This window comes from Pelobates fuscus, chromosome 1 (genome assembly GCF_036172605.1).
Source record: "Pelobates fuscus isolate aPelFus1 chromosome 1, aPelFus1.pri, whole genome shotgun sequence".
NCBI lineage: Eukaryota > Metazoa > Chordata > Amphibia > Anura > Pelobatidae > Pelobates > Pelobates fuscus.
Window position 1 is genome coordinate 134,067,310 of NC_086317.1, and position 26,226 is coordinate 134,093,535.

Sequence of the window (26,226 nt, forward strand, 5' to 3'; positions counted from 1 at the left end):
CATACACCTTTGATAAGGAAGTAGTTCAGGCTGAGGACGCAGGCTTATGGTGGTGAATTCTACAAATCATTTATTTTTTGAGGGCAAAAAATACAGCATATAAACGGGGATGAAATCTATCAAACGCACTAAAGTTGTATTGGTGCCTGGAGTGTCCCTTTAAAGGTTTTGCTAAACCTTCCTACTCATAATTAAAGGTTCTCCATTTCCTCTCTCATGTGTTTATGAATCAAAATGTTGGGACCAATATGTAATAAATAAAATAGCAACAATTATAATGTAAATGATTTACTGTATACAGTTCTTCCTTAATCCATGTTTCTGTGTTTAAACATATCACCAACTGACACATAGCTCCCTCGTTCCTACATTCCATATTCCTCTCCATTTAAGACACCACCTGGAAATGTCACTCTGCATAATGCACAATATCAGTTTTTTGTTTTTTTTTATCCCTTCTTTGTTTATAGCACATAATGAAATTGTTTATTCAGGAATATTATAAAATGTGGATTTTGCTATTTTTTGGACTCACAGATCTTTTATAGTTAGAGAATAAAAACAAAATATTCTGATTCTGAATTGTAAAGATAATGTTTCTAAGAAATATGTAATGTGATTCATTCTATTCAATTTCCTGGAAGCATGAGAAGCTATGGATAGAATAAAGCTAAGGACCTATTGGGAAACATGACACTGTATTGTTAAACTTGAGTATCTTTTAAGCTGCGATAATAAAGGGACATAATGCATTCAAAATGCATTTATAAACAAAAAGCATTTTAGTGCCTTTGTTTTGCAGGTATTCTTAGAAATCTGAATTTAAAAGAAGCCGCTGTCCAAGATCTCTCTAGATTTCTGGTCAGCCCATTTAAAGGAATGAATAAGGACCAGCGCTTATTCACTAAATGTCTAATTTATCACCATATGCGAGAGACTATTGCAATATTAGCTGCTGTACATTCATGTGATACCTTTTAATGTCACAGACACAATATACAAAAATAAAAAGAGAATGTAGCGCTTATTTATAAATAAATAAATAAATAATATATCACCTTTGAGAAATAGAGGAGTGTATCTTTTGGATGTCAAATTATGCTGATATCTACAAAGAGACAATCTCACATAGTATAGACAGGGACGGACTGACAGTGGCCTGGGCCCCCGGGCAAAATTAGCAACTGGGCCCCAAGCAGACCGATATATATGCTGGTGTAGGTGTACCGTGTATTTGATTATATATACACGTGTAAAGTGAATGTATGTTGTGTATATTAACTGTAAGCGCTAGTGTGAGTGAATATATGTATGTCTTTGTGTGTACTGTCAGGATATGTGAATTCATAGTATATTTGAATACATGTTTTGAGTTTTATAAATAGGGTAGTATTTTTTTTATGTGTTTGTGTAGCATGGCAGTTTGTATAAAGGGGTATTTCTGAATTTTGGCAATGTGTTTGTATGAGGTCCAAATTTTGCGTCTTAAATTACAGATCATCAAGTGTTAAATGTTACAACCTACCTTAAAGGATCACTATAATGTCAGGAAAACAAACTTGTTTTCCTAACACTATATAACCCTTAGGTCCACCCCACCCCCCACCCTCAGGGTCCCCTTCCCGCTGGGCTGAAGGGGTTAAAACTCCTTCAGCCACTTACCTCTATCCAGCGCTGGGCTCCCTCGGTGCTGGTGACCTACCCTCCCCCGCCAACGTCAGCTTCCAAGTGCAGTGGAATGCGCATGCGCGGCAAGAAACGTGCGTGCATTCAAACAGTCCATAGAAAAGAATTTCCCAAAGCTTTCGTATGGACGTTCTGCGTGATGAATGCGATTTCCGCATGCAGCGCCGCAGAAACGCCTCTAGTGGCTGTCAGGAAGACAGCCACTAGAGGCTGGATTAACCCTGCAATGTAAACATACCAGTTTCTCTGAAACTGCTATGTTTACATCTGAAGGGTTAAAACCTGGGGGACCTGGCACCCAGACCACTTCATTGAGCTGAAGTGGTCTGGGTGACTATAGTGTCCCTTTAACGGAACACTATAGTGTCAGGAATACAAAAGTGTATTCCTGACGCTATCGGTTTCTGGCCCCCCTTAAAAACGGTATTTACTCACCTTTTTTCCCATCACCGACCAAACTCCTTGGCACAGTTCAACAATTTTAGATGATCTCAGCCAGCCCAATGCTCTACCATAGGAAAGCACTGGAAAGCTATTGTGCATGTGCGGCAAAACACTACACTGTGCCAATCACCATCTCCTCATAGAGATGCATTGAATCCAGGGCTGCCATCAGAAATGTTGGGGCCCCTGACAAAGCACAAGGTCTGGGCCCCCCCACCCCTCCCCCTCCCTCCCGGGCCCGCCCACGCCCTACCTAGTCCACTGACAATGATGCGGGACTGAATGTGGTGTGTATAGTGTAAGTGAATTAGAATGTGTAGTGTTTGTGTGCATGAGACACTGTTTGTGCAGTGAATGCAGAGTGTGTTAGTGTAGCGGATGCAGTGTGTATAGTGAACGCAGAGTGTGTTTGAGTAGTGGATGTAGTGTGTGTACAGTGATGTAGTGTGTGTTTGTGTAGTGGATGTAGTGTTTGTATGTACTAGATGAAATGTGTTTAGTGGATGCAGTGTCTGTAGTTGATGTAGTGTGTGTATTAGACACTGTCTGTGTATAGTGAATGCAGAATGTTTCAATTTGTGGTGGATGTAGTGTGTGTACTGTGAATACAGGATGTTTGTGTAGTGGATGCTGTGTGTACAGTTGATGCAGATTGTATGTTAGTGTAGTGAATGCAGAGTGTGTGTTAATGTGTAGTGAATGCAGAGGGTGTTTTAGTGTGTAGCGGATGCAGAGTGTGTGTTAGTGTAGTGAATGCAGAGAGTGTTTGAGTAGTGGATGGTGTGTGTGTGTACAGTGATGTAGTGTGTGTTTGTGTAGTGGATGTAGTGTTTGTATGTACTAGATGAAATGTGTTTAGTGGATGCAGTGTCTGTAGTGGATGAAGTGTGTGTATTAGACACTGTCTGTGTATAGTGAATGCAGAATGTTTCAATTTGTGGTGGATGTAGTGTGTGTACTGTGAATACAGGATGTTTGTGTAGTGGATGCTGTGTGTACAGTTGATGCAGATTGTATGTTAGTGTAGTGAATGCAGAGTGTGTGTCAGTATAGTGAATCCAGAGTGTGTGCATAGTTTAGTGAATGCAGAGTGTGTGTTAGTGTGTAATGAATGCAGAGTGTGTGTTAGTGTGTAGTGAATGCAGAGTTTGTCAGTGTAATGAATGTAGTGTGTGTGTTAGTGCAGTGAATGCAGAGTGTTTGTAAATGTGTAGTGAATGCAGAGTGTGTGTTAATGTGTAGTAAATGCAGAGGGTGTTTTAGTGTGTAGCAGATGCAGAGTGTGTGTTAGTGTAGTGAATGCAGAGAGTGTTTGAGTAGTGGATGTAGTGTGTGTACAGTGATGTAGTGTGTGTTTGTGTAGTGGATGTAGTGTTTGTATGTACTAGAAATGTGTTTAGTGGATGCAGTGTCTGTAGTGGATGAAGTGTGTGTATTAGACACTGTCTGTGTATAGTGAATGCAGAATGTTTAAATTTGTGGTGGATGTAGTGTGTGTACTGTGAATACAGGATGTTTGTGTAGTGGATGCTGTGTGTACAGTTGATGCAGAGTGAATGTTAGTGTAGTGAATGCCGAGTGTGTGTCAGTATAGTGAATGCAGAGTGTGTGCATAGTTTAGTGAATGCAGAGTGTGTGTTAGTGTGTAATAAATGCAGAGTGTGTGTTAGGGTGTAGTGAATGCAGAGTGTGTCAGTGTAATGAATGTAGTGTGTGTGTAAATTTGTAGTGAATGCAGAGTGTGTGTTAATGTGTAGTGAATGCAGAGAGTGTGTTAATGTGTAGTGAATGCAGAGAGTGTGTTAGTGTAGTGAATGCAGAGAGTGTGTTAGTGTAGTGAATGCAGAGAGTGTGTTAGTGTAGTGAATGCAGAGAGTGTGTTAATGTGTAGTGAATGCAGAGAGTGTGTTAGTGTGTAGCGGATGCAGAGTCTGTGTTAGTGTAGTGAATGCAGAGTGTTAATGTGTAGTGAATGCAGAGAGTGTGTTAGTGTGTAGCGGATGCAGAGTGTGTGTTAGTGTAGTGAATGCAGAGAGTGTGTTAGTGTGTAGCGGATGCAGAGTGTGTGTTAGTGTAGTGAATGCAGAGTGTGTGTTAGTGTGTAGCGGATGCAGAGTGTGTGTTAGTGTAGTGAATGCAGAGTGTGGTAATGTGTAGCGAATGCAGAGTGTGTGTCAGTATAGTGGATGCAGTGAGTGTGTTAGTGTGTAGTGTATGCAGAGTGCATGTTGTATTAGTGAATGCAGTGTGTGTATTGTATTAGTGTATGCACTGTGTGTGTTAGTGTATGCAGTGTGTGTGTTTGTGTATGCGGTGTGTGTTGTATTAGTGTATGCAGTGTGTTGTGTCAGTGTATGCAGAGTGTGTTGTGTTAGTGTATGCAGTGTGTGTTGTGTTAGTGTATGCAGTGTGTGTTGTGTTAGTGTATGCAGTGTGTGTTGTGTTGACTATGCAGTGTGTGTGTTGTGTCAGTGTATGCAGAGTGTGTGTGTTGTGTTAGTGTATGCAGTGTGTGTTGTGCTAGTGTATGTGGTGTGTGTGTTGTGTCAGTGTATGCAGAGTGTGTGTTGTGTTAGTGTATGCAGTGTGTGTTGTGCTAGTGTATGTGGTGTGTGTTGTGTCAGTGTATGCAGTGTGTGTGTGTTGTTAGTGTATGCAGTGTGTGTGTGTGTTAGTGTATGCAGTGTGTGTGTGTGTGTTGTGTCAGTGTATGTAGTGTGTGTGTGTATTGTGTCAGTGTATGTAGTGTGTGTGTGTGTGTTGTGTCAGTGTATGCAGTGTGTGTGTTTTGTCAGTGTGTGTGTGTGTGTTGTGTTAGTGTATAGTGTGTGTCAGTGTATGTAGTGTGTGTGTGTGTTGTGTCAGTGTATGTAGTGTGTGTGTGTGTGTGTTGTGTCAGTGTATGTACTGTGTGTGTTGTGTCAGTGTATGTAGTGTGTGTGTGTGTGTGTGTGTGTGTGTGTTGTGTCAGTGTATGTAGTGTGTGTGTGTGTGTGTGTGTGTTGTGTCAGTGTATGTAGTGTGTGTGTGTGTGTGTTGTGTCAGTGTATGTAGTGTGTGTTGTGTCAGTGTATGTAGTGTGTGTGTGTGTGTGTTGTGTCAGTGTATGTAGTGTGTGTGTGTAAATGTCCAATGAGAAGGGGGAGGAGGGGCATTTTAACATTATTTTAAAAAAAAAAATAATTAAATTGTTTCTCCCCCCTCCCTGCTTACCTGTGTCTAGGGAGGGGGGAGATTCCATCCCTGGTGGTCCGGTGGCATGGTGGGGCCCCCCGGCTTCCCTGTTACCGCAGAGGGGGCCCAGGCAGCACACAGCTTCTCCTCTTCTCTCCTCCAATAACTCTCGCGAGACCCGCGGAGCGTTGCCATGGCAACCGGGTCTCGCAAGCGTTATTAGCAGGGAGGAGATGAGAAGAAGCAGTGTGCTGCCTGGGCCCCCTCTGCGGTAACAGGGAGCCGGGGGCCCGGGGCTGCACACATAGATAGCGACATTCGCTATCTATGTGTGCAGAGAGGGAAAGTGGGGCCCGAGCAGTCCGGGCCCCCCAGAGCCGCCGGGCCCGTGACAACTGTCACGGTTGTCACCCCCTGATGGCGGCCCTGATTGAATCAGTGCTTCTCTATGACAAGTGTTCAGCGTCTCCATACGGAGCATGGAGATGCGGAATGTCAGTGCTGCACATTTTGCAACACTGACACAGGAAGCACCTAGATCAGGGCTGTCCAACCTGCGGCCCCCCAGATGTTGCTGAACTACAACTCCCATGATTCTTTCAATTAAAAAGACAGACAGGGAATCGTGGGAGTTGTAGTTCAGCAACATCTGGGGGGCCGCAGGTTGGACAGCCCTGACCTAGATGTTCCTAGGCAACAAGGTAACATTGCTTTTTCACTGAAAAGGCAGCCTTTACAGCAAAAACCCTGCAGGGGCAGACTATACTCACCAGAATAACTACATTAAGCTGTAGTTCTGGTAATTATAGCGTTCCTTTATGGTTATGCGTGCAAAGGGGTAGGGACTGCAGAGGGTGCTGGGAGGAAGAGGCTGCAGAGGGTACAGGGGGAAGGGACTGCAGAGGGCACGGGGGGGGAAGAGAGGCTGTAGTGGGTGCAGAGGGTAAAGGGTGCTGTTGAGATTGCAACGGGAAAAATAAGCTGTAGTAAGTGCAGGGAGTGTAGGGGCTGCAGTTGGTGCATAGGGTATAGAGGCTGTAGTGGGTGCATAGGGTATAGGAGTTGTAGTGGGTGCCTGGGGGTGAGGGGCAGCAGAGGATGAGAGGCAGCCGAGGGTGCAGGGGTAGCAGTGGGGTAGGATCTCTGCAGTGGGTAGGGGCTACAGAGGGAGTGGAGTGGGGGGGGGTAAGGACTGCAGAGGGAGTGGGGTGTAGGGGCTCCAGAGGGAGCATGGGTTAGGGGCTGCAGAAGGTGTAGTGGGGTTGGGGCTGCAGAGGGAGTAGGGATGATAGGAGTTGTAAGTGTAAAGTGCCTTAGCATGATAGGAGTTGTAAGTGTAAAGGAAGGAGTTACAGAGGAAGCAGGGGCTGCAGAGGGAGCATGGGGTAGGGGCTGCAAAGAGAGCATGGGGTAGGGGCAGCAGAAGGTGCAGTGGGGTAGGGGCAGCAGAAGGTGCAGTGGGGTAGGGTGTGCAGAGGGAGCTGGGGGTATGGATGATAGGAGTTGTAAGTTTAAAGTGCCTTGGCATGATAGGAGTTGTAAGTGTAAAGGAAGGAGTTACAGTGGGAGTAGGGGCTGCAGAGGGAGCAGGGGGGATAGGGGCTGCAGAGGGAGCAGGGGGGATAGGGGCTGCAGAGGGAGCAGGGGGGTTAGGGCTTCAGAGGGAGCAGGGGGGGTAGGGCTTCAGAGGGAGGGGGGTTGGGCTTCAGAGGGAGCAGGGGGGTTGGGCTTCAGAGGGAGCAGGGGGGGTTGTGGTGGCAGAGGGTGCAGGGGGTAGGGGCAGTAGTGGGGGAAATATTATTAACATATTAACATATTTGTAATAAAAAAAAAAAATGATTTAAAAAAAATTAATGCCCCCTGTAGCGGCACCCCGGTGTAGTAGGGGTTTACGCCGCTGAGAAGGTGTCCTTTCCCCCAAGCACGAAGTTAGCTAAAGCATAACAGGTTCCCCATAATTACGACATCCAAGTACTAGTCATCCCCTCCAAGCACGAGACGAGACTCTGTGTTGAGGGTCAAAGTAGGAATACTGTTTATTCGGTAACTCGGGCTTTTATGCCGTACAACAACTCCTCCCCGTATCCGGAGGAGATAATACATTTACAGTGGGAGTCACTCCCACTGTACCGAGCAGAATATTATACGATTATTACAAGTTTTAATAACACACAAAATATGCAACTAAAATACAATGTGCTACGTGTATTAGGGAACGGAGATCTAAGGGAACAACATACGTGAAAATCCCCTAGATCGGTCAAGCCGTTCGCCAGATACACGTTTGCACCAATTACGCAGGAACTATACAATATAAACGAAAACTCTCTTTTGGATCCGGTGTCTCTATTTCGGTACTTTGGATCCGTTGACTAGCATGGACGTACGTTGTCGGTAAGGGCGGCATTCGTCGTGTGGAAAGTTCGGTCATTAGTCCATGCGGTCAAAATGGCCGCGACCCATTGTTCTCTCCACGTGGCGCTGTATACCGTACGGATCCACAAGTACCCGAAATCCACAATAATCCATATGCAACGGCAATTCTCCGAGATGGTATCTGTTACTCCCAAAAGGGGTCTGTCACACGGCTCCCTCCTAGTGGTACACTCCGGCAGACCTGGATTGATCCTTTCGGATTAACTTAGGGATGACCGGAATTCACTTGTCCGGAGAATTGTCCAGTTGTCGAGACAACCCATCGGCGTTGCCATTTAGCTTACCGGGTCGATAGCTGATGGTGAAATTGTATGTTTGCAGGGTCAAGCTCCATCTTAGCAATCGGCCATTGTCCCCTGCGACCCGGTTAAGCCATACCAATGGATTGTGGTCGGTTACCAAAGAGAATTCTTGTCCATACAAATACGGTGTTAGTTTTTTAAATGCCCATACCAGGGCCAGGCACTCTTTCTCTACGGCCGCATAGCTCACTTCCCTCGGTAACAACTTTCGGCTGAGGTATGCGACCGGATGCTCTTTTCCATCTTCCCAGATCTGGCTCAGCACAGCCCCCAGTCCATACATGGAAGCGTCTGTATGTACAAGGAAACGTTTGTTAGGTACTGGGGCAGCCAAGACAGGAGCATTAACAAGAGCATGTTTGAGGGATTGGAATGCGGCTTCGCAAGCGGGAGACCACAGGACCTGTCTGGGTAAATTCTTTTTGGTCAGGTCAGTCAAGGGCTTGGCTATCGTACTGTAGTCAGGGACGAAGCGCCTATAATATCCGGCGGTCCCTAAGAAGGCCAATACCTGGGTCTTGGTATTCGGTGTGGGCCAGTTCGCTACTGCTTCCACCTTGGCAGGCTCCGGTCTCTGGTTTCCACACCCTACCCGGTGTCCCAGGTATTGGACCTCGGCCATTCCTAAATGGCACTTCTCGGGCTTTAGTGTCAGGCCCGCGGCCCGAATCTTATCTAGTACTACCCCTACGTGGACTAAATGTTCTTCCCAAGACTCACTGTAGATCGCAATGTCATCCAGGTATGCACACGTAAACTCCTGGAAGCCTTCGAGGAGCCGATCCACCATTCGCTGGAACGTAGCCGGGGCATTTTTCATCCCGAATGGCATGACCTTAAATTGGTATAAGCCAAACGGGGTGACAAAGGCCGACTTGGGGACGGCATCCTCGGCCAGGGGTATCTGCCAATAACCCTTGCAGAGGTCTATGGTAGAGAGATAGTTACCCCTGACTATGCGATCTAGTAATTCGTCTACCCGGGGCATAGGGTAAGCGTCAGTGGTAGTCTTTTCATTTAGTCGCCTGTAGTCGACGCAGAACCGAGTGGTTCCGTCTTTCTTGGGAACTAGGACTACGGGAGAGGCCCAGGGACTGTCTGATGGCTCAATGACCCCCAGCTGGGTCATTTCCCGTATTTCCTTCAGCATCCCGTCCCGGACGGCTTCCGGAATACGGTAAGGGGGTTGTCGGAGGGGGGCCTGTCCTGGGGTTTCTACCTTGTGTATGGCCAGGGTGGTGTATCCTGGCTCCTGGGAGAAGGTACTCTGTTTCTCCCATAGGAGCTGTCTAGCTTGCTCTAGCTCCGTAGGGTTCAGTCGTTCTCCCAGCTTCACTAGGCTAACTGGGTCGGGGTGAGTCTCCCTTTCCAGTAGGTCCGGTAGGGGTAAATTTTCGGGGTCATCAGTAGCTGGGGCACAAACAGCGTTAACATCTTCCTGTCGCTCTTGGTATTCCTTCAACATGTTCACATGAAAGGATCGTTGGATCCTTTCATCTGCACAGCTGGCAATAAGGTAGGTGGTATCACAGAGTTGGGCTAAAACCTTGTAAGGACCCTGCCACGCAGCTTGCAGTTTGTTGTCCTTGACCGGTTTTAGCACCAATACCTTCTGCCCTATGTGAAATAGTCGTTGCCGGGCACCCCTATCGTACCAGCGTTTCTGTCGCCCCTGGGCCGCCTGAAGATTCTCCCTTACCAACAGGGAGAGTTGCTCCATGCGGTCCCGGAGCTCCAGGACATATGGCACAATAGATGTCCCTGCTTGTTCGGTTTCCCCTTCCCAGTGGTCCCGAATGAGATCGAGGGGTCCTCGTACCCTCCTCCCATACAACAACTCAAAGGGGGAAAAACCCGTAGATTCTTGGGGGACCTCCCTATACGCAAATAACAGGTGGGGTAAGAATCTTTCCCAGTCTCTGCAACCGTCCGTAAAGGTCCTCAACATTTGTTTGAGTGTCCCATTAAAGCGCTCACAGAGACCGTTAGTTTGGGGATGGTACGGGGAACTGAGCAGGGGTTTAATGTGGCACACTTTCCATAACTGCTGTGTGAGGACGGCCGTGAACTGGGTTCCTTGGTCGGATAGGATTTCTTTAGGGAACCCCACTCGAGTGAATATCTTAACCAAGGCATCGGCGACCGTCTCAGCTTCAATATTCGGCAGGGGTACTGCCTCGGGGTATCGGGTCCCATAGTCCACCACGGTAAGAATGTACTTCTTACCGGACGGGCTATGTCGCGCTAGGGGGCCTACAATGTCGACGGCGACCCTATAGAAAGGTTCCCCAATGATCGGCATCGACATTAATTTAGCCTTTGGGCGATCTCCCCTCTTACCCACCCGTTGGCAAGTGTCACAGGTTCTGCAATAGTGTCGCACGTCCCGGTTAAACCCTGGCCAGAAGAAATTCTGGGTAATCCTATGGCCCGTGCGACGCACTCCTAAATGGCCAGCTAAGGGTATATCGTGAGCGATCCTCATGATTTCTTGCCTGTATTTTTTCGGTAGCACTAGTTGCTTCTGCGGAACGGGGTTTTTACCTGCTGCGGGCTCCTGGGGGATCCTATACAGTCTATCCCCCACCCACTCGTAGCTTTCCCCATCTGTCCCCAGTTCCCCTTTATCTGTCTTATCCCTATACTTTTGTAGCGTGACGTCTTCCCGCGTCTCCCTCCCAAAAGTCTCAGGGGTATCCCAGTCTAAGGGAGTCTGTCCTAAGGTCACAGTCGGAGGGTTAGCTCTTACCTGGGTCTCCGCGACTGGCGGGCCGATTCCAATAGCACGAGCCTGAGCCCGGGTGGTGACAGGGCAGGCTCCAGCAGGACCTTGAGGAGCAAAAGCGGACAACAGCGGGGCTAAGTCATTTCCCAAGAGTACTTCCGCGGGTAGCCCTTTCATCAGGCCCACATTCACTTGGCCAGCTCCCACCCCCCAATCCAAATGCACTCGGGCCGTGGGGAGGCGATGTACTGCACCCCCGGCCACTCTAACGGCCACCGTTTGTCCAGTATGTTCCTTTTCGGGGACCAGGTCGTGTTGGATCAACGTTAGGGTGGCCCCAGTGTCTCGTAATCCACTGACAACTTGTCCATTTACTCGGACGGTTTGTCGGTGATGCTGCCGGTTATCTACGGCAGCCGCATATAGGGGATTGGCCTCGTGCAAAATCTCCCATTGCTCTTCCCCCAGGGGTTGGGCTTCAATGCAATGGGCCCCGGAGGTAAAGGGCCGGGTGTTCCCTTCAGCGGGCTTCCTCCAAGAAGCTTGTCGAGCTGGATCTAGTGGGCATTTGTCTCTCAGGTGGCCCACCTGTTGGCACCTATGACACCGCCGGCGGTCCGGGGCACTGGACTGGGCGAAGCGGGAGGGGGTGTTGTAGCTAGGTTGATTAGCGGAGGTGGTTGGAGTAGGGCCGACGGGGCGGCTTTCGACTCGGAGAGCTGCCTTTTGGACCGAGGGGTCGGGTTTGCGGGCGTCCGCATACTCGTCAGCCATCCGAGCGGCTTCGGGTAGGGTAAGTGGTCGCCTATCCCGAATCCACTCCCTGAGCTCCTTGTCCACCTTCTCAAAGAAATGCTCCAACAAAAACAATTGTAATACCTCCTCCGCGGTGGTAGCTTGGCACCCATCCATCCAGTGGCCAGCCGTGCGTTGCAGTCGGGAGGCCCATTCGGTGTAGGAGTCACCGGTTTGCTTTCGGGAGTCCCGGAAGCGTCTCCGATATGCTTCGGGGGTTACTGCATATCGGGACAGGAGGGCTTCCTTGACCAATCGATAATTTCCCACCTCATGGTCCGGGATTGCTCGGAAAGCATCACTGGCTCGTCCGGATAACTTGCCAGACAAAATTTTAACCCAATCCTCGGCGGGTACTTTATGTAGGGCACATTGACGCTCAAAATCCGCCAGGTATTGGTCAATCTCCCCCTCTGTTTCTACGAAATTTTTAAAAGCGGCAAAGTGGACTTTCCTCTTTTCCTCGGGAGTTTGAAGAGTTCCAGCAATTGGACTGGCGCTGGTTGACGTCTGGCGCCGGTTGGCATCGACCGCTGCGATTACTTGGGTCACGATCCTAGGCGAGGGGTTTGGTCCGTAGTGAGCCAACCTTACCCTCACCTCGTGGTCGAATCGTTCATCTTCCGGGGTTCGGACCAAGGCGATCTCTGGTTCTGGGTTTGGTTCGACACCCAGTTCGCCATTCTGTTCCGCTAAGTCCAATGCGACCAATTCTGCCAAAATGTCTCTTTTCTTTTTGTTGCTAGCCGAACGACCACGGCTCTCCAACAAGTCTTTTAGGGTGGATCGTTTCAACCTTCCGTAGTAGGCCTCCATCCTGTTTGCTCTCGGTAGCTGTCCTTCTGGGGTGAAAGAACGATCCCGCCGCTGCCACCAATTGTAGCGGCACCCCGGTGTAGTAGGGGTTTACGCCGCTGAGAAGGTGTCCTTTCCCCCAAGCACGAAGTTAGCTAAAGCATAACAGGTTCCCCATAATTACGACATCCAAGTACTAGTCATCCCCTCCAAGCACGAGACGAGACTCTGTGTTGAGGGTCAAAGTAGGAATACTGTTTATTCGGTAACTCGGGCTTTTATGCCGTACAACAACTCCTCCCCGTATCCGGAGGAGATAATACATTTACAGTGGGAGTCACTCCCACTGTACCGAGCAGAATATTATACGATTATTACAAGTTTTAATAACACACAAAATATGCAACGAAAATACAATGTGCTACGTGTATTAGGGAACGGAGATCTAAGGGAACAACATACGTGAAAATCCCCTAGATCGGTCGAGCCGTTCACCAGATACACGTTTGCACCAATTACGCAGGAACTATACAATATAAACGAAAACTCTCTTTTGGATCCGGTGTCTCTATTTCGGTACTTTGGATCCGTTGACTAGCATGGACGTACGTTGTCGGTAAGGACGGCATTCGTCGTGTGTAAAGTTCGGTCATTAGTCCATGCGGTCAAAATGGCCGCGACCCATTGTTCTCTCCACGTGGCGCTGTATACCGTACGGATCCACAAGTACCCGAAATCCACAATAATCCATATGCAACGGCAATTCTCCGAGATGGTATCTGTTACTCCCAAAAGGGGTCTGTCACACCCCCCTTACAAGTCTTACCTCTCTGGTGGTCCAGACATCCTCCAGGCACAGGATCTTCTTGACACGCTGTCTGTAACTCTAATCAGGGCAGCTCCGCACAGCTCACTCTGCACTGTGACTGGTGATGTCACTTCCTGCAGAACAAGCCGCACGGAGCTGCCCTGAGCAGTTACAGGCAGCTCAGTGAGGCTGTGTTTGGAGACAGGCACACTGAGGGGCAGCTTAGTGGGGTCTTTGGAAGGCCCCTTAGCTGTCTCTCAGTGTGCCCTGCACGGAGGAGATAATTAGTAGCAGCAGGGGCCCGCGGACGGCTGTGCGGGCCCCTTGCTGAGTGCAGGCTGGCTGGGGAGATTAACTCCCCAGCTCAGCGGTTACTGCACTGCAGCAGGGGCGGGCCCCCCAGAGCCTCGGGCCCTCGGTCCATGACCGATTTGCCCGAGTGCTCAGTCCGCCCCTGAGTATAGACCATATATGGTTAAAAAAAAACGAAAATTGTAATATGTATTATGAACTCTCAAACAGAGAGCTGTGGACCCAGCTCTGGTATGAATCACTTCTGGGTCCGTTAGGCGACCCACCCCTATTCCCGGAAAAAAGATTTACTTTTATCCTGCAGGGGAGAATAGAAGCACAAACGATTGCGCAGTATTGGATGTATAATTCTTGATGTATAAAGAAAATTCCCAAGTGGGTACTTACAAAACTGGAGTCAATATAAATGACTCAATTCCAAAGTATTGTGCAGATTTAGGACTGCACTCCTTCTTTGCAAAAGATGAATCCGGGAACCAGGATAAGATGAGAAAATAAAAACTGAATTTATTACAATAATATATTATTATTATTATTATTATTATTATCGCCATTTATATAGCGCCAACAGATTCCGTAGCGCTTTACAATATTTTCAGAGGGGGGGATGTAACAATAAATAAGACAATTACAAGAAAACTTACAGGAATAATAGGTTGAAGAGGACCCTGCTCAAATGAGCTTACAGTCTATAGGAGGTGGGGTATTAGAAACATTAGGATAGGAAATATCAAGTAGGAGTGAAGCAGAGCTGGAGGAGAGAGCAAAGCACTATCCCATAGGAGAGCAAGAGACAGGTATGTAAGGGAGAGATTACTTTGGGAGGCCATACGCTTTCCTGAAGAGATGGGTTTTGAGGCCCTTCTTAAATGATTGAAGACTAGGGGAGAGTCTGATGGCAGTAGGCAAGTTATTCCATAGGAGAGGAGCTGCCCGTGAGAGGTCCTGCAAGCGTGAGTTGGCCGTACGGGTGCGAGCAGCGGTCAGGAGGTGGTCGCGGGCAGAGCGGAGGGTACGAGGAGGGGCATACCTCTGGATCAGTGAAGAGATATAAGAGGGGCTGGAATTGTTCAGTGCTTTAAATGTATGGGTTAGCACTTTGAATTGACTCCTATAGGATACAGGGAGCCAATGTAAGGACTGGCAGAGGGGCGAGGTGTGAGAGGACCGACTGGATAGGAAAATCAGTCTAGCTGCAGCATTCATTACAGACTGTAGCGGGGCAGTACGGCTTTTGGGGAGACCAATCAGGAGAGGGTTACAGTAATCCATGCGGGAAATTACTAGAGCATGGACAAGCTCCTTGGTAGCATCTTGCGTAAGAAAGGGGCGGATGCGGGCTATGTTTTTGAGTTGGAACCTACAGGACTTGGCAACAAACTGGATGTGAGACTCAAAGGTGAGACCAGAGTCAAGTATGACGCCAAGACAGCGCGCTTGTAGGGATGGACTCATGTGGATATCACTGACTTGAAGGGAGAGTGAGAGAGGAGGATCAGTATTAGGAGGAGGAAAAACAAGGAGTTCAGTTTTAGAGAGGTTAAGTTTGAGAAAGCGTGACGACATCCAGTCAGAGATGGAAGAGAGGCAAGCAGTGACACGTTGCAGGACGGCCGGGGAGAGGTAGCAATGTCCTTTATCACCGGAACGCGTTTCACCACTTCCACTGTGGCTTCCTCAACCGGATAAATGTATACAATGTCCTTGGTTCCCTATTCGTATTAAATACCGCTAAAATCAACGGGTGAAGGGTCACAGCAGGAGTACCGCACACGTTGTTACCACCCACAGGTAGAACGTGTGCGGTCCATGCCTCCCTCTCACCTCCCAGTCAGCAGTAATCAATGTTGTCCCATAACGCTGCATCGGCTGGATCTGTTTCTCCTTATGTTCGTTTGCAGCCTCCCTTTAAATCCAGATTTCTCTTCTTTCTGTTTTATTCCACATGTAGTTCCATAATCCTATTCTTACTCCTAAATATATTGCAGAATTCCGTTCAAGGTTTCCTTCTTAATAGTGCCATTGAAATTCTTATGCGGTACATTAACCCATTCATTGCCATAGTCCATGTTCATTAATTTATACATGTGAAAAAGGTGAAGGAGAAAGAAGGGGATATTCAGCGTTCGTTTCTGTTCTTACTATTAATTTTCAAACACATCATAATATCCTACATTGTTTCTTTCTTTTAACATAATGATATATTTAATTCTGTATCCTGTAAGAATCTGATAACGAAAAATCTTGATACTTTAAACATTCTGTTTGTAACTATTTTGTTTCATAATTAGTTCACAAAGATAAGTTCAAATTGCCATAATTGGTTTCCGTTTTCATTATAAGGTTTATGCAAATCAAACATACTAATTAATTCTGCAGAGAATATCAAAGGATATCAGTTTAAATCACCTATATACATATTCATGTGTAAAATTTGTTGTATTTCTACCAGAGACAAACTTTAGCTTTTTTGTGTATAATTTAATTTAGAGGAAATTATAAGCTTATTTAAATCTTCTTAATATCCTGTAGCAATCTGATAACGAAAAGCTTAATACTTTAAATATTCTGTTTATAACTATTTTGTTTCATAATTAATTTACAAAGATAAGTTCAAATTGCCATAATTAATTTCCGTATTCATTATAAGGTTTATGCAAGTCAAACATATTAGTTAGTTCTACAGAAAATATATGAGAATGTCAGTTTATATCACCTATATACATACTCATGTGTAAAACTCGTTTTATTTTTACTAGAGACAAACTCTAGTTTTTGTAAGATTTAGTTTAGAGGAAATTATAGGCTTGCTTAAATATTCTTGTGAATAATAATGTGAATGAGTTAAGATTAACGTGTGCGGTACTCCTGCTGTGACCCTTCACCTGTTGATTTTAGCGGTATTTAATACGAATAGGGAACCAAGGACATTGTATACATTTATCCGGTTGAGGAAGCCACAGTGGAAGTGGTGAAACGCGTTCCGGTGATAAAGGACATTGCTACCTTTTTTTAATTTGTTATATATTATTGTAATAAATTCAGTTTTTATTTTCTCATCTTATCCTGGTTCCCGGATTCATCTTTTGCAAAGAAGGAGTGCAGTCCTAAATCTGCACAATACTTTGGAATTGAGTCATTTATATTGACTCCAGTTTTGTAAGTACCCACTTGGGAATTTTCTTTATACATCAAGAATTATACATCCAATACTGCGCAATCGTTTGTGCTTCTATTCTCCCCTGCAGGATAAAAGAAATTATTTTTTTCCGTGAATAGGGGTGGGTCGCCTAAACGGACCCAGAAGTGATTCATACCAGAGCTGGGTCCACAGCTCTCTGTTTGTGAGTTCATAATACATATTACAATTTTCGTTTTTATTTAACCATATGTGGTCTATACTATGTGAGATTGTCTCTTTGTAGATATCAGCATAATTTGACATCCAAAAGATACACTCCTCTATTTCTCAAAGGTGATATATTATTTATTTATTTATTTATAAATAAGGCCATTTAAAGGGACACTATACTGTCAGGAATACATACATGTATTCTTTACTCTATAGTGTTAAAAAAAACATTTTAGGTGCCCCCTTCCTTACGCCCTTAAAAAGTGTGAAAACTCACCTTTCTTGCAGGCCCACATTCTGTCTTCTTGGCTGAGATCATCAAAATTGACAATCCCAGGCAATCGAATGCTTTACAATTGAATCAATGAATCTCTATGAAGAATATTCAGCACCTCCATGCAGAGCATGGACATTATGCAGCACTGACCCAGGAAGCACCGCTAATGGCTGTCTGAGCGACAACCACTGTAGGTGTTACTAGGCAGTAATGTAAACACTGCCTTTTCTCTGAAAAGTCAGTGTTTACATAAAAAACTGACTCAGCCATAATTACAGTTTCATCCCACCGACTCTTGCTTCAGTCTTAGCAAGGAATGGATTTGTGGTTAAGTTACAACAGCTACTTCTTGAAGAACTTTAGAAGACCAGGTCTCTTAGCAAGAGTATTACGTTTTAGCACATTTTACATTGACAGCACCCCATGAAGAGCTGTTAAGAAATATAGATAGTGGTTTTAATTAAACATAAAAAAACAAGCAGATTCAGAGATAGATTGGAGGAACAATGAAAGCAGAAGGTTGTGTGGTGGTCTAGACCTGTCAAACAACTGTATAACAGTCAAGTCTATAACTGAATATAGTTGTTTTTTTATTGGGGGAGGGCGGGGAAGGTAAGGGTATTGCTACTATCATGGGTACAACCATCTTACTTGGGCTCAAGGTAAAACGCTTAAAATTGCATTAATATTGTGGAAGAAAAACATCTTACAGACATCTAAAAAATTTAAATTCACATGTGAAAACTCACTTCATTTAATAACCCTGATGGATTTTTTATTAAAAAAAAAAGCAAATAAAATATTGTTTCTTCTCTCAAATTGGCATATAGAACTATGCCTGTTGCATATTACACATATGCCTATAAATGTCCTTATGCTTTACAAGATTACAGAGGTGAGAGTTCCTCATTCCCTCACTCCAGTAAATGATGTCTCAGCTTTTATTGAGTTAAATAACACAGCAGAGGTAAGTATGACGGGCATGAGCAGAAAAACCTGTGAACAGTTGTTTTACGTGTCACTCAGTTTTTGGTATACACAATGAAGCCATAGTGTCAGCATAATAGTGTAGATGCGCCCTTCTTTAAAAAACATTCACAAGAAGGATCAATCATGTAGGGGATGGAACAGGATGGAATAGAGGGTATGTTTTAAATTAGTTTAACACCTGTGAACCTGGCCTGATGGTTGGAGAGGATGTATTGAATTATAACACTGAGCCTTAAATTATTTCTCCAAAATCATAATATACAATTTACCTTGATGTTATTAATTGCTTAGAGGGACACTCAATACAGCTCATTGTAGTGGATAGGGTACCAAGAGCATGAGAGCCCTGTACTGTACCCTTTGATTTGTGGAAAAAACAGTATGGACCGCTTTGCTAAAAAAAAAAAAAACAACGTGTTTCCAGCCAGTTACAGCCAAGTCCCTCGTCTGTCGCTTGGCTAACATGGAAGTGAACTTGCTAGAATTGAGCAAGATACACATTAACAAGATAAAATTAGATCTGCATTACCAAATGTCTCGTTTCTTCTCTTTTCGCAATCGCTCTCCACTTGGAAATACCTGTGTGGGTTTGACACTTCTCCCTTCCAAAGAATATGAAGCTTTTGATTAAAAAACCCAACGCCTAGTATCCATTTGAAGATCTGCTTTTTACAGAAGCCTTTTGTAATGTTAACAGGACATAGACAATCTGTATATATTAAAAGACAAAAAAGGCTTAAAGGGACACTAGAGCCACAAAAACAACTTTAGCTTAATATAGCTGTTTTGGTGTATAGATCATGCCACTGCAGTCTCACTGCACAATTCTCTGCAATTTAGGAGTCAACTCACTTTGTTAATGCTGCCCTAGTCTCACATTCCTGCACGTGACTTAAACAGGTTTGATAAACACTTCCTGTAAAGTGAGATCTAAAATTTGCACTTTCTTTATTGCACAGTATGGTTAAAGTAGAACTTTGTATCTCCTGCACTGTTAATAACTTGCTAGAACTTGCAGGAGCATCCTGTGTGTGACTGAAGTTTAATTTACAGTGCAGGAAATACAAACTTCTAAAGTAATTAGCATCTGAAAGTGAAACCATTGCTTGGAGCGATATATATATATATAAGAAAGAGATGCACTTACAGTGTTTGGAGCTACCAATTAGCTCTGGTTTGAAGCGCTTCAGATGTGCAATCTCTGCTTAAGAATTAGTGGTGTATCTCATGATCCAAATAAATAGCCCAGGAAGTATGCAACAGAAACTGTGAAGACATTATGTGCTAGTCAAAGTAGATAAGTAGAATTGCACTCACACATGTTATAGCCTCCTTATGTCTACTATAAACATCACTTTATTTTTGGTATTTTTGTTTTGCTAAAAGCTGGAGGTGTTGGACAGATGGTGCAGGGATTAGGTTTCAATATACTGCACTTGAGAGAACCCTGGCAGAAATTGGGAAATTTTGTTTTTTAATTTGAACATGCAAAAAAAAAAAATATGTTATTGAAGGATAGTGATCATATAAATCCATTTGTTATCACATACTTGTTTGGCTCATATTTAAATCATAATGATAACAGAAATCACCCAAATGGCACGATCACATACAAGGTGACACACACACAGGTTAAAATGGCAATTAAAGGTTAATTTCTCACATCTGTGGTGTTGTAAATTGCAATTACTGTCTTTGGTATAAATAGTCAATGAGTTTGTTAGCTCTCACATGGATGCACTGCGCAGGCTAGATACTGAGCCATGGGGAGCAGCAAATTACTGTCAGAAGACCTGCGTAACATGGCTAGTAGAACTTTATAAAAATGGAAAAGGATATAAAAAGATATCCAAAGCATTGAAAATGCCAGTCAGTATTGTTCAATCATTTATTAAGAAGTGGAAAATTCGGAGATCTCTTGATACTAAGCCAAGGTCAGGTAGATCAAGAAAGATTTCAACCACAACTGCAAGAAGAATTGTTCTGGATACAAAGAAAAACCCACAGGTAACCACAGGAGAAATACTGGCTGCTCTGTAAAAAGACGGTGTGGTTGTTTCAAGGAGCAAAAGCTGCATAGTCGAGTTGCGAGAACTCCAATGCCAATGCCACAAAAAAGTCTGCAATATGCCTGACAACAACTTGACACGCCTCACAGCTTCTGGAAAACTGTAATTTGGAGTGACGAGACGAAAATAGAGCTTTATGGTCACAACCATAAAGCTTATAGTGAAAATAATACCATCCATAAAGCTTATAGTGAAATGAATACCATCTCCACCATGAAGCATGGTTGTGACTCAGTGATGTTTTTTTTTTTTTTTTTTTTGGGGGGGGGGGGGGGGGGAGAAGGGGGTTGTTTTGTTTAATGATTGTGCCATTCTGTTATAACCTACAGTTGAATATGAATCCTATAAGAAATAAAATAAATTTCTAATTGCCTGCTCACTCAAGTTTTCTTTCAAAATGGCACATATATTATCAATTCTCCAAGGGTATGCAAATGCTTGATCACCACTTGATCACCACTGTATATTATAGTAGTATAGTAATATATACGTAGTAATACACAACATAAAATGAAGAAAGAATCTTGCACTCCACCAAAAATCACTTAAGTGCCTGATGCCTGTCCAGCAAAATTACAAAAATCAATTACAGAGGATAGCACTCCAAGGACTTGTAAAACTTTTATTTACCTTCCAGTTTAAAAAAAATGGTCAAGGTTTCAGCTTGATTCCCTCAAGCGTTCTTCAGGACATAATATATATTATAGGTAATTTTTTATATACCACTTATATAGATTTTTTAAATTACTTTATAAAAGGAAGGAAATGAATCACATCATTTTCAATAAGTTTTTTTTTAGATTTTTATTTTTCAGCTACTGATTAGGAAATGTTTCTTATTCTTTCAGTAATTGACATAAGATGTAATAAGCATTATGATATATATTTTTTTTTTAGGAAAGAAAGTAGAAATATTTAAGGTTTTGTGCCTAATGTTTTTAGCTATATGAATATTATGTTTTTTAAGCTAATGGCATTTAATTTATGCTATTAGGAGTGATGTTGATAAAGTTATTTTCTAAGAACACTTGATCATAACTAGGAAGTGAATGCATATGGTATATACGGAATGCATATAGAGTTACGTCCAGATATATACTATACTGAAGAGCCGGACGGAAGACAACAAGGAATGAACGAAAGAAGAAGTTAATGTTCTGGAACACAAGAGCTGATTGGAATAAAGAGGTACCGTATTTGAGTACATTTAATTTGTTCTCGATAATGAAGCCTTGGTGAAAGTATACCAAATCTCCATCTTTCACATTGAATATCAGTACCGCACTGTGGGATATAACATGTGTGAGCTTGATACACATATTGTTCACTATTTGAGTCAGATAGATAGGCTCCTTTTCTCTTAAATGTATTGGTTTTCTTGTTCCTTTTCTTATATGTGTTGGTTGTATTACACCTTGGCAGTGTTTTATTTCTTTTGAGAGAGGTCACATAAAAAAGACCTGTGCATCTGAGACTTTCCACCGAAGAAGGGAGTGGTTGCCAAAACAGGCACAAAAGTGTTTAACCTGTGAACTAACTGATTAACTCAAATTTATGTGATTGTTCCATAAAACAGTGTAAATGTTTTTTTATTATATAGTAGATAAACTATGATTAATAGAATGTAGATATGTGGATGAATATTAATTTAATAAGATAACTGCATTAAATAGTTTAACTGTGAGCATGGATTGTGGCACACATTCATTGTAAAAAAACAAAAAAAAAACACTCCACTTAATATTTACTAAAAATGATTTTATTGTGTGGTTTGTAAAATGGTACTAAATATGTCCCAATAACCAATAAAACTGCTACTAACCATAAAACAGTGGCGTATTTTACATTCTCAGTGTGGTGGCAGTTTTATTGGTAACTGGGACGTATTTACTATAATTAGTTAATAGAATTATTGTCAATAGCTAAGACAAATAAAAGTGGTGACAACGGACATCCTTGTGTAGAGCCACTTGTTAAATTAACACTTTTGGATAAATAACCTGATGCAGATACCTTGGCCATTGGTTTACAATTTAATGCGAAAACAGTATTAATAAATCGGTATGGTAGGTTTAGTTTGATCATTACCTCCTTCAGATAACTCCAGTGGGGAGAAGAGAAGGTGTCAGACACAATCTAATTTTAATGGATTACAGCCTGCCTAGCTATGACGAAGTCTACTTGATTATTATTAATAATAGAAGGGACAATCTTGGACAATCTGTTAGCCAATCTGGACAATCTGTCAGAACTTTGTTATATAATTTGGTATCATTATTCATTAAAGAAATTGAACGAAAATTGGAACATCTGTCTCTCTTCTTGTCTTTGGTACAGTGACAATTTTAGCACATAAGGCCTCTTAATGGCATTTTACCCTCTGACCAATATGAATGAAATAGTTTAGTTAAATGTGGTATTACAATATCTGAAAATTATGTATTATTATATGAATATTTATGTTATATAATAACATAAAAAATATCTGCACCCCTTTTAAACCATTTATCGCTGTTTATTATAATTTTTTTTCGAAATTCTTTAATAGAAATGTTTTTAAAATAATGATTGTCAATAATAGCCTTGGAGCACAATTTACATGGTTTAGGATTCACAAATGTGTATGTACATAGACTACATAGAAATATATTGTGGCGAAACCGAACTCGCCACGTGTCCTTGGAGGGGGCTGCTTGCCCGCCTCTTGCCTTTGGACTATGGACCAGACTTTATGGGAATGTGATACCCCAGATAGCCATACCATGGAGCCTATCTATATAATGAAAGACTATGGGAAAGACTTTAGCTCCATGGCAATTGTACTGTGTGAGTAGGATCTGCGCGCTATTCGGTAGTTTTGTGCGTGCAGATCCCAGCTATCTGGGGATAGGTGAAATGTCTGTGTGTTATGTGTAAATGTGACTTTATGTATTTTAAAGTGTTTTATGTTGTTTTGCAACCATGTGGTTAATGGAGTCTGCCTTTAGTCTCTGGGTAATTGGATTACTTCTCCAATTAACTCCAGGGCAGAAGGGAGGAAACCAGGGTGCATTGTGGGGATGTTTTTCTGCCAGCCAGAAAGGAACAAAAGATACTTTTAGTAACTTTTTAACCCCTGGTCGGATTCATGCCATTTTTTAATATGTTGTTCCCCTGAATGGATTGATTGTGGATATGTATTTTTATGTGAATGTGATGTATGGTTTTAAAGTTATGAAAGTTGTGTAAAAGTATATGTTACACTGTATGCATAATGGGATTATGTGTCACACTAAGGGGAGGGGATGTGTGGGAGGTAACATCTATGTCATTGGTTCTTTTATGCCTCCCCCTGGGTGTGGCCTGTATGTGTGAGTTGGAAATAAAAGCCAGGCTGGATGAGCCAGTCCAGAGTTCCTGTTTTACCCTCAAAGTGATGTGTCGTCTCATTATTGGGGGGAAGGATTTATGGCATGCTGTTCCAGTTGACTGCTAGGAGTACAAGCCTATTCGTATGGTTCCTATTCAATGGTCTACAGCATTCCTATGCTTGAGAAGGTTCATATGCTGCATCGATTCGGTGATTATGGTGTCTGCCAGAGTGCTTGGAGTCCTCAGGAAGCACTAGGAGCATCCATTAACGGAGGTACCAAGTCGGGGTGCCAGGTGATCCGTTACATTGGTGGCAAGCGGTGGGATGGCGTCCTAGTGCGAGGTAAAGCAGCTCAGAGACACTGTTTGGATTTACAAATTGAGGGCAACGCTAGCACTCGTGCAGCGCCCCTGGGAGCAGACTAGTATGGAAGGTTCTGGCTCTGGAGATGATTGGCTGGCCGAGGTGAGGCAGCGAGTGGCCGAGTATGGGGATGATATACCCATGGAGACACGCCGGGTGATCTGGAACCAGGTCATGGCCGAGCGAAACACAAGGCTGGACCGAGAATTCCGGTTGGCGAAAGAGAGGAAGTATGCTCAGCAGCAGGAGCGTTACAGCAGCCGAGTAGAGGCTGCATCCGAGGAGGTTAGCCGTCTTTCCCTGAGGCGGCGGGAAGAACCCGAAGTGGGGGTCCTCATAGACTGGTCCTGTGAGGAACCACAACAGGCAGGTAGAGATGGGACCAAGGTCTCTCCACCGGGATGCTGGGCAGCCGGCCCAGATCCCCAGCAGCAGCCAGAGTTGCCAGGTGGGGAAGCAGGTGGCCCTTACTCACAAATGTTGAGAGGCCTCACGGATTGGTCCTGGGAAGACTCACAGATGGCAGGTGGAGATGGGACTGCGGTCTCTCTACCGGCCCTACAGGGATGCTGGGCAGTCGGCCCAGATCCCCAGCGGCAGTGTGCGTTACAGGGAGCTGAAGGTGCCGTTCTTGCTCCCCAGCGGCAGTCTACGGTGCAGGGAGAGGAGCCTGTTATCCCCTCTCCCCAGCGGTTGAAGGTGTGTAAGGGAGAGGAGTTTGTTATTCCCTCTCCCCAGCGGCAGCACAGCTCACCAAGGGGAGACAGTAAGCCCCTCACCAGCGCAGATGGGACCGTGGTCTCTGCGCCCTGCCTACAGGGAGTACAGAGGGTCAGCCCTGCTCCCCAGCGGCTGAAAGTGTGTAAGGGAGAGGAGTTTGTTACCCCCTCTCCCCAGCGGCAGCTTAGCACACCAAGGGGAGACAGTAAGCCCCACAACAGCGCAGATGGGACCGTGGTCTCTGCGCCCAATTTACAGGGAGCTGAAGGGGCCGTCCTCCCTCCCCAGCGGCAGTGTGATTTGTTGGGAATTGGGAGCCCAGTCTCCATTCCCCAGCGGCAGAGTATCCAGCAGGGAATGGAGAGCCCAGCCCCCTTTCCCCCTCAGCAGGACTCTGTGCTGGGAGGAGAGACAGTCGGTCTCCCTCCGCAGAGACGGGAAGTATGTATGGGAGAGGAGATTGTTACCATCTCTCCCCAGCGGCGGATCATTAATGTACAGGGAATAGAGAGCCCAGTCTCCATTCCCCAGCGGCAGAGTGTTCTAATGGGAGAGGAGCTGGTTACCACCTCTCCCCAGCGGCAGCTTAATGTACCAGGGGGAGACTGTAAGCCCCACACCTGTGCAGATGGGACAGTGGTCTCTGCACTTCCAGCACAGGGGGTAGGGACGGTCGGTCCTGCCCCCCCACGACAGGGCTGTTTAGCCAAAGGGGAGACAGTCTGTCTCCAGCAGCAGAGCTGTGTACCCAGAGGAGAGACGGTCGGTCTCCCCCTCCCACAACCAGGCTCCAATCAGGCTACTTCAGTGGTAGCGCTGGCACCAGGGCAGAGTACCGCTGGTCTCTGCCCACTCAGCAACCCACCAAGGCAGACTACCAGTCCCCCACACAGCCGTGGTGAGGCACCTGGACCTGGACAAAGTTCTCCTCTACCCAGGTGTAGTAACCAGTTATTGTGGGTGGGAGGTACTGCTGTTTGTGCTTCATGGGTGGGTTGCTGGACTAACCAGGGCACGGACCGGCAGGAGGTCAGATACCCTGTTAGTCTGGGGGGTAAAGGGGAGAAGTGTGGCGAAACCGAACTCGCCACGTGTCCTTGGAGGGGGCTGCTTGCCCGCCTCTTGCCTTTGGACTATGGACCAGACTTTATGGGAATGTGATACCCCAGATAGCCATACCATGGAGCCTATCTATATAATGAAAGACTATGGGAAAGACTTTAGCTCCATGGCAATTGTACTGTGTGAGTAGGATCTGCGCGCTATTCGGTAGTTTTGTGCGTGCAGATCCCAGCTATCTGGGGATAGGTGAAATGTCTGTGTGTTATGTGTAAATGTGACTTTATGTATTTTAAAGTGTTTTATGTTGTTTTGCAACCATGTGGTTAATGGAGTCTGCCTTTAGTCTCTGGGTAATTGGATTACTTCTCCAATTAACTCCAGGGCAGAAGGGAGGAAACCAGGGTGCATTGTGGGGATGTTTTTCTGCCAGCCAGAAAGGAACAAAAGATACTTTTAGTAACTTTTTAACCCCTGGTCGGATTCATGCCATTTTTTAATATGTTGTTCCCCTGAATGGATTGATTGTGGATATGTATTTTTATGTGAATGTGATGTATGGTTTTA

The 26,226-nt window shown here is 44.8% G+C and overlaps 1 protein-coding gene across 1 annotated transcript in view; it reads left to right on the forward strand.

Annotated features, from left to right (window-relative positions):
• The window catches only part of TSPAN2 (tetraspanin 2), a 182,812-nt gene that overhangs the window by 150,958 nt on the left and 5,628 nt on the right, over positions 1-26,226 (forward strand). The gene's annotated exons all lie outside the window — the stretch shown is intronic.